The sequence below is a fragment of the Zingiber officinale genome, chromosome 11A (assembly GCF_018446385.1).
Source record: "Zingiber officinale cultivar Zhangliang chromosome 11A, Zo_v1.1, whole genome shotgun sequence".
Classification (NCBI taxonomy): domain Eukaryota; kingdom Viridiplantae; phylum Streptophyta; class Magnoliopsida; order Zingiberales; family Zingiberaceae; genus Zingiber; species Zingiber officinale.
Window position 1 is genome coordinate 60,731,930 of NC_056006.1, and position 7,997 is coordinate 60,739,926.

At 36.8% G+C, this 7,997-nt stretch overlaps 1 long non-coding RNA gene across 1 annotated transcript; it reads right to left on the reverse strand.

Moving 5' to 3' along the window:
* Window positions 1-2,488: 2,488 nt before the first annotated feature.
* On the reverse strand, window positions 2,489-7,414 carry LOC122032176. Its single transcript, XR_006125982.1, has 2 exons — window positions 7,365-7,414; window positions 2,489-2,679 (listed from the first exon to the last, which is right to left on the reverse strand). It is a non-coding gene; the product is annotated as an uncharacterized LOC122032176 (long non-coding RNA).
* Between the last annotated feature and the right edge of the window lie 583 nt (window positions 7,415-7,997).

The window sequence follows — 7,997 nt, forward strand, 5'->3', positions numbered from 1 at the left end:
ATCCTCAAACATTTATATAGGGCGCTCAAACTATCCATCTGTCCAAAAGTGGAAAGCTATATCACAGCAGAACTTCTCCCGGATAAGAAGTGATACTGGAACCACACAATCCCCCATAGAGATAAAGAATCTAATTCTCATTATTTGAGAATTCTTACTACTAGCACGCAACTACTCTGCTCATGCTATGTCAGAACTGCACCAAACCCTAGGTATGATACCTCTGTGCAGAGTACAAATCCGTCTACACTAAAAAGTACCACTAAGACAAGTGTAGCTATCAGCTTCTCGATTCAACTCCTGAAACTGATCTCATAAGCATCTATCCAGAAAAATTACATACTCATCTTAAACAGTCCAGTCAACAACGTAATAATACTGGAGAAACCCTCAACCGATCTCCGATAACATCTAGCCCGATCAAGGAAGCTGCGAGTCTCTTGATTAGACTATGACCACTCCCGACTAATAACAGCCTCTATCTCCTGTGGGTCCACCGTTATCCCTCTACCAGAGACAAGGTGTCTCAAAAAAAATCACACACAAGATAATCGAAATACGCACCACTAAACTTCACATATAGATGTTCCCGTCGAAACATCTCTGAAACTATGCAAAACTAGTGTACGTGATTCACCTCGGATCGAAAACAGATCAACACATCGTCAATGAAGACCATGTAAAATTATCCAAACACCCTAGGAATACCAAATACATCGAGCCCATAAAAACATCTAGGGCATGGTAGCCTAAATGGTAACACCAAGGACTCATAATATCCATACCACAGACATTCTCAACCATAAGATCCCCAACAAATCTGTGATCTGATCACCAACTATAAATCACCAAATCCAGAAATATCATACAAGTACTACTCCTCATGTCCCTATTAGCATCAAATACTAAACAATAGATCATCAAATCAAATATCCACTAAGTGATGACCTGATCTCAAAAAAACATTCTCTGCTTCTTCCTTCACGTGGTACCGAGTTACGTAAAGGTTAAGCAGCTAACTTCAACTCTCTCACGTCAGTACAAATCATAAATCCAAATGTACTCTCCAACTCGTACATTCTAGTAACGGATGTATCCCATAAGCGTTAAGCATGTAGCTTTACACTTATCCACATCAGTGGAGATATGTATCCAAATGTACCCTCAAGATCATCCTACCAGGTACATACAATTCATGGTCAAAGTCTCCATAGGATAGGATACCTCGATCATCTACAGACTAGTCAAGCCAGCAATAGTACGCAGCTAACTCAGTCAATTCTTCGTCTGCACAAGTCATGAACTCAAATGTGCCTTTTAGGTTATCTAACCAAATACAAGTAACCCAATGGTCAGAATCTTCATGAAATAGAGTAAGTCGGTCTCCTACTAACTGAACTACTGACCGAACTAAGAACATAAGAATGGATCAGTCCTCTATTGACCAAGTCACAACGGTAAACCGAACCTCTATAGGCTAAATCAACTAGGATAAGTCGATCCTCTACCAACCAAACCAACAGAGTAAATCAACCCTACTAAACAAGTCAACAAGGGTACATCGGTCCTCTACTAACCGAAGCAACAAGAGTAAACTGGTCCTCTACAACCAAACCAACAGAGTAAATCAACCCTACTAAGCAAGTCAACAAGGGTACATCGGTCCTCTACTAACCGAAGCAACAAGAGTAAACTGGTCCTCTACAACCAAACCAACTAGGATAAATCAATCCTCTACTACCCAAGGCAATACGAGTAAATTGGTTCTCCACGAACCGAAACAATATGATATTTAACATATATTGGTTCTCTACGAACCGAAGCGATGATATTTAGCAGATACTAACCACTACTAAACTAGTGATAATAAAAATTAATAACACTAGTGGTATGGTAAAAGAAGTCATATGAGACTGTATTCCTTGATCTCTAGTAAGGTCAACCATGATAGTGATTGATCCAACACATGTGATGTATGCTACAAACAACTGGACAGGTGCTAACAAAAGCATACTAACACATAACATAACTAACATAACAACTATGCATGCACTAACCGAAATGTAAGATAACAACATGCAAACATACCTCCTATAGCTTGGAGAATCCTATCGCTGCCTGGTCCCAAAACCCGAAAAGTCACATCGAGAAACCAAATCACGAAAAACCAAACGAAAATAGGCCTCGTAAAACCTTGGCTCTGATACCAATAAATTGTCACGCCCCTAGAGGAGTCCTTACCGAAAAATTTCGGCAGCATCTCCCCTGTACCGGTGACAATCTGAGGCATACATACATACAAAATACATCAGCCACATACGGCTGGAATATATATACACAACCACGCAGTTATATAATCGGCACACTCGGTTGGAACAGAAATAAACACAACCACGCGGTTATATAATATATATTAATCAGCCCACACGGCTGAACTAAAATAAACACAGCGGAAATCACAAACAACAATCACAAAACACAAATCAACTGACTGCGAGCCGGCTCGGCTTGACACAATAATATCAATCCAAATACAAGAGAATACAAATACATAAACAAGTACAAAACCCAAACTACAAATAACATAAGAAATACTGAAATCGTAAGGTCGTCCTCGAATGTGACGTGGAACTGGCAGACAGGATCTCCAGGCGACTCCATAAATCCTTTACCTGTTACCTGGTGAAATTACTGGGTGGTGAGTATAAAGACTCAGTGGGTAATATAGATAGTGCATGAGTAAAGTAAAGAACTAGAGAAAGGTCACAGCATATCTGATGGAAATAGCGAGATACTACGTTGATATCATAATAAGTGTCCATACCGAAACCATATCCTAGGCTAGTAAGGAAGGTAGATGTAGAAAGTCCTCCGCTACAAGATCGCTTCATAACTATACGGTATCAGCTGAGGTATATATGGTCAATGGTAAGTAAGCCTGTCTAAACACATATCACGGTATAAATCTCAACCTATGTAAGCATAACAGATAAATAAACTAAACAAAGATAATCTAGCAAATGAGCAAGGTAGATAATGAACAAAGATAAGTAAACAACATTATCGTGGTATAATAATAACATGATGATGCATCAGTTATTAACCTTCTCTTACTACTACTACACTCTAAGGACGACCGTTACTTGACTACTTGACTACTAACTCTACTTAACCGGTATGATAAAAAATCACATGGAAACCCCCCTGAAAAATTTAGTCTCCCTGTACCGGTGACCATATCCGTAAATACATACAGAGTATACTCAGCCAAAGGCGGCTGGAACATATATTTAAACAACCACGCAGTTTAATAAATCAAATCATGTAAGTAATGAAAAGCGGAAACATAACTTCCTACTACAAAATTTTCTTATCAACTTAATAAGAAATTAAACTAAACAAATTCTTAAACTAAGTGAGTTCTTTAGCTAAGTCTCAAGGATCTCCATAGTCCATACATCACACACCGTCCCAGCATCTCCTTGTCGCCTTCTTCCTTATACTTTAGCTTTTCCTTTATCTGCAGTAGGAGGCAAATAGTATCTATAAGCTAAAAGCTTAGTGAGCGCTATCCTACTCACAAAAACTCGATATGCATGTATATAAATATAAACATGCTAAAACTGAATGCTAACATGTAAAGCTACTCATGCTCATAAATAACAAAGAAATCAACTAACTGAAAAGCTAACATGTATAGCTACTCATGCTCACAAATAGCAAAGGAATCATGCTAACTGAAATACTAAACATGTATAGCTAATCATGCTCATAAACCAATAAAGGAATCATACTAACTGAAATACTAAACATGTACAACTAATCATGCTCATAAATAGCGAAGAAACTAACTGAAAAGCTAACATGTAAAGATAATCATGCTCATAAATAGCAAAGAAACTAACTAAAAAGCTAACATGTAAAGCTAGTCATAGAACTATCATGTGTATCAACGAGAAACTGAATTGATACCTAAGCTAAACTAATTAATGCTAAACTGAGTTTAACTTGTATTCACATAACTAATTTGTGAAGTTTTGAAAACTATTTACATAATAGATTAAAATAGTAATCATGCTGCTGATGGGCCCGGCAACTGTACTTGCTGTGCGCGCATCCCTAACTAAACCCGGGATTGCAAGTTCCGAGTCTAGTAGGGTTTACTAGGTTATCTAAACCTAGAGACGACTGTGGGAGCACAACCCAATGGATATCTAATCCAGTACAGTGCCACTGCTGAAAATAAAATACTGATTTCATAGCTAATTTTCTTATCTTGCTTTTACTAGGTTATCTGAACCTAGAACTAGGTTATCTGAACCTAGAGGCGACTGTGGGAGCCCACCCATTGGACCGTAGTCCCATATAAGCTGAAGCAAGACTAAATAAGTTATTTTAAATGCATCTACTGCATTTACTGAGCTATTAAAATGCCTACTGTAGCATTATATTGAGCTAAGCATTTTATCAAGCACTTGGGGTGCACTAGAACACACTCTACGTACTGAAAATCTGTGTACAAAGCTTAACATAGATCTGCATGTAAAGCTTAATAAAAATCTGCATACTAAGTTTATCAAAATCTGCATACTAAGCTTATCTAAAATCTGCATGAAATACTTATGAAAATCTGCTTATTAAAAATCTGCATACTTTACTTATAAAAATCTGCATGCTATAAAAATAGAACTGCTCATGTTATTCCAATAGCAAATAGGAAACTAGAACAACTTAAGCATGCTGTGAAAGTAAAACAACTTAAGCATACAAAGATATCTAACTATACTAAAATTCTGCACTATACTACTAAATTCTGCATACTATAAGCTTAACAAAATCTGCATACTATGTTACTAAATTCCACATAACATTCTGCCCTATCATGCTTAACAAAAACTGTGCTATATTACTAATTCAACTACTAAGCATGCAATAGAATCTAGAAAATAAGGAATCGTTGTTGTATGGAATTAACAGAATATCATGCTTCACGGAACTTAAACTAGCTTCAAAGGAACTAACAAACGAAAATCTAACTCTTCTCATATTTAATTTCCTTTATGCAGAATTATGGCAGGTTGAGGAAGATATAAATGAACAATTAAAACCCACAGTAAGATCCTCTGTTCGTGCCCCTCTTGTAACACAATTTAAGCTATAACCTACTAGAATTTAAGAGAAAACTAGGTGAAGCTTGTTCACAATAATTCTAACATACATAAATCTGTGCACAAATTTATAGCATTCACAACTCTGTCACAAGGTTCAGCAAGTACTAACTCGTTCATAAAAACAATTCCAGTATGTCAATCTGTTCCAGAGATTTCAGAACAATAGGAAGCTTAAGCATTATCTATCAAGACTAAATCCCCTAGCAATCTGTCCAAAACTTTCGGGAGCAGTGGGAAGGATCCGAACATCACCAAATCCCATAGAATCCATCAACCTCTTGATCCAGAATCCCAAACTAATTGAAGGAAAATTGCTACTGAAAACCTAAATTTTATAACTGTTCTTCATGCTTAAAATCCCTATCTTCTTTCTTTAGGGTTCATGGCAGTAAGCATCAAAAACAAAACCCCTCAAACTTGCTTCGAAATCCAAAAGAAAACAAGAATGCGAAAGCCATGAAAACGAATCAAAGCTCGAAACAACTCCTACTGCAGGTGAGAAGCAACTCACCTAGCGTTCTTGGACTTACAACCAAACGCAAGGAGAACTTCTAGGTCTCGGAGCTCTAATCGGAAGATCGAAATCGCGGCTCCTCCTCGTGCTCCAGATTTCTCCTCGTCAAGAGGAGCTCGGCGGTGTGAAGAATCCATAGAACCTTGCCTTGGCCGGCCGCCGGAGTGAAGCCCTAAGCCCTCTTTTGTGTTTTCGTTCGAGCAGAGAACGGCGTCGGGAGAGAAAGAAGAGGTAGGGTTTTTTGGTCCCGAGTAATCAAGCCCTAAGTTCTCACTTTATAACTCCAATATTTCTATTAACTACTATTGCTTATATATTTTTCGCTTCCCTTCTTATTAATAAAGCCCGCTGGCCCAGTTGGTTGGCTGCATTCTGCTTCGGGCGCGACTCGCGGGTTCGAATCCCAGCTGCAACCATTTTATTTCCTATTATTCTCTGTTTCCTAACTACTGCTTAAATAGAATTTTTCTCCTTTTATAATAACAAATGACTGCTAGCACACTTGGTTAACCCAGTTTTAACCAAATCCCAGGTCGCAGCTTCGATTCCTCATCCGCGCACTTTTATTTTCAATTTATTTAAACATTCCTAAATACTGCTTATATATATTTCGCTCCATATAAGGTTAACAAAAATCGTGTAGCTCAGCTGGTTGGCTGCATCCGATTAGAACCTGGTCCGAGGTCTTGGGTTCAAAACCCGGCTTTAACATATATATTTTTTTTATTATTTTTTTTAAACTTCTTCCTCTTGGTAAAAATACCAAACGAACTCCAAAAATTCCATAAAAATACTCTAAAAATTTCTAAAAATCTCTAGAATTTTTCTAAAACATTTCTAGATTTTAATAAGGTCTTTTAGAACTCTAAATCATGAAATTTGGGGTGTTACAATTCTCCCTCCCTTATAAAAAGTTCGTCCTCGAACTTAGAATAATTCTGGACATTTCTATCTCACACTGTCCTCATGCTCCTTAGTAACTTCCTCATGCTTCTGGTTCTAAATGACTTCTACTAATGATACTCTTTTGTTCCTTAGTCTCTTAACTTCTCTATCCTTTCTAAACATACTTATGTATATATGAATATAAGAGAAACAAAACTAAAATTGTCTATATTCTTTCTAAGCATATGTATCGAAACATAGAAAATTAAAACATGAATTGTCTTCTTCCCTAAGCACATATAAGCAGGTACTCTATAATGCAAATAATAAAGAAAGCATAAAAGAAAATTAAATACTTTCTTACTTGAAGACGGCAAGGATGGTGCTGATGTGTGATGCTGGAGAATGGGAACTGCTCTGATACCAACTGTAACGACCCCCCTTCTTACTACTACTACACTCTAAGGATGACCGTTACTTGACTACTAACTCTACTTAACCGGTATGATAAAAAAAATCACATGGAAACCCTACCGAAAAATTTCGGCAGAGTCTCCCCTGTACCGGTGACCATATCCGTAAATACATACAGAGTATACTAAGCCACAAGCGGCTGGAACATATATTTACACAACCACGCAGTTTAATAAATCAAATCATGTAAGTAATGAAAAGCGGAAACATAACTTCCTACTACAAAATTTTCTTATCAACTTAATAAGAAATTAAACTAAACAAATTCTTAAACTAAGTGAGTTCTTTAGCTAAGTCTCAAGGATCTCCATAGTCCATACATCACACACCGTCCCAGCATCTCCTTGTCGCCTTCTTCCTTATACTTTAGCTTTTCCTTTATCTGCAGTAGGAGGCAAATAGTATCTATAAGCTAAAAGCTTAGTGAGCGCTATTCTACTCACAAAAACTCGATATGCATGTATATAAATATAAACATGCTAAAACTGAATGCTAACATGTAAAGCTACTCATGCTCATAAATAGAAAAGAAATCAACTAACTGAAAAGCTAACATGTATAGCTACTCATGCTCACAAATAGCAAAGGAATCATGCTAACTGAAATACTAAACATGTATAGCTAATCATTCTCATAAACCAATAAAGGAATCATACTAACTGAAATACTAAACATGTACAACTAATCATGCTCATAAATAGCGAAGAAACTAACTGAAAAGATAACATGTAAAGATAATCATGCTCATAAATAGCAAAGAAACTAACTAAAAAGCTAACATGTAAAGCTAGTCATAGAACTATCATGTGTATCAACGAGAAACTGAATTGATACCTAAGCTAAACTAATTAATGCTAAACTGAGTTTAACTTGTATTCACATAACTAATTTGTGAAGTTTTGAAAACTATTTACATAATAGATTAAAATAGTAATCATGCTGCTGATGGGCCC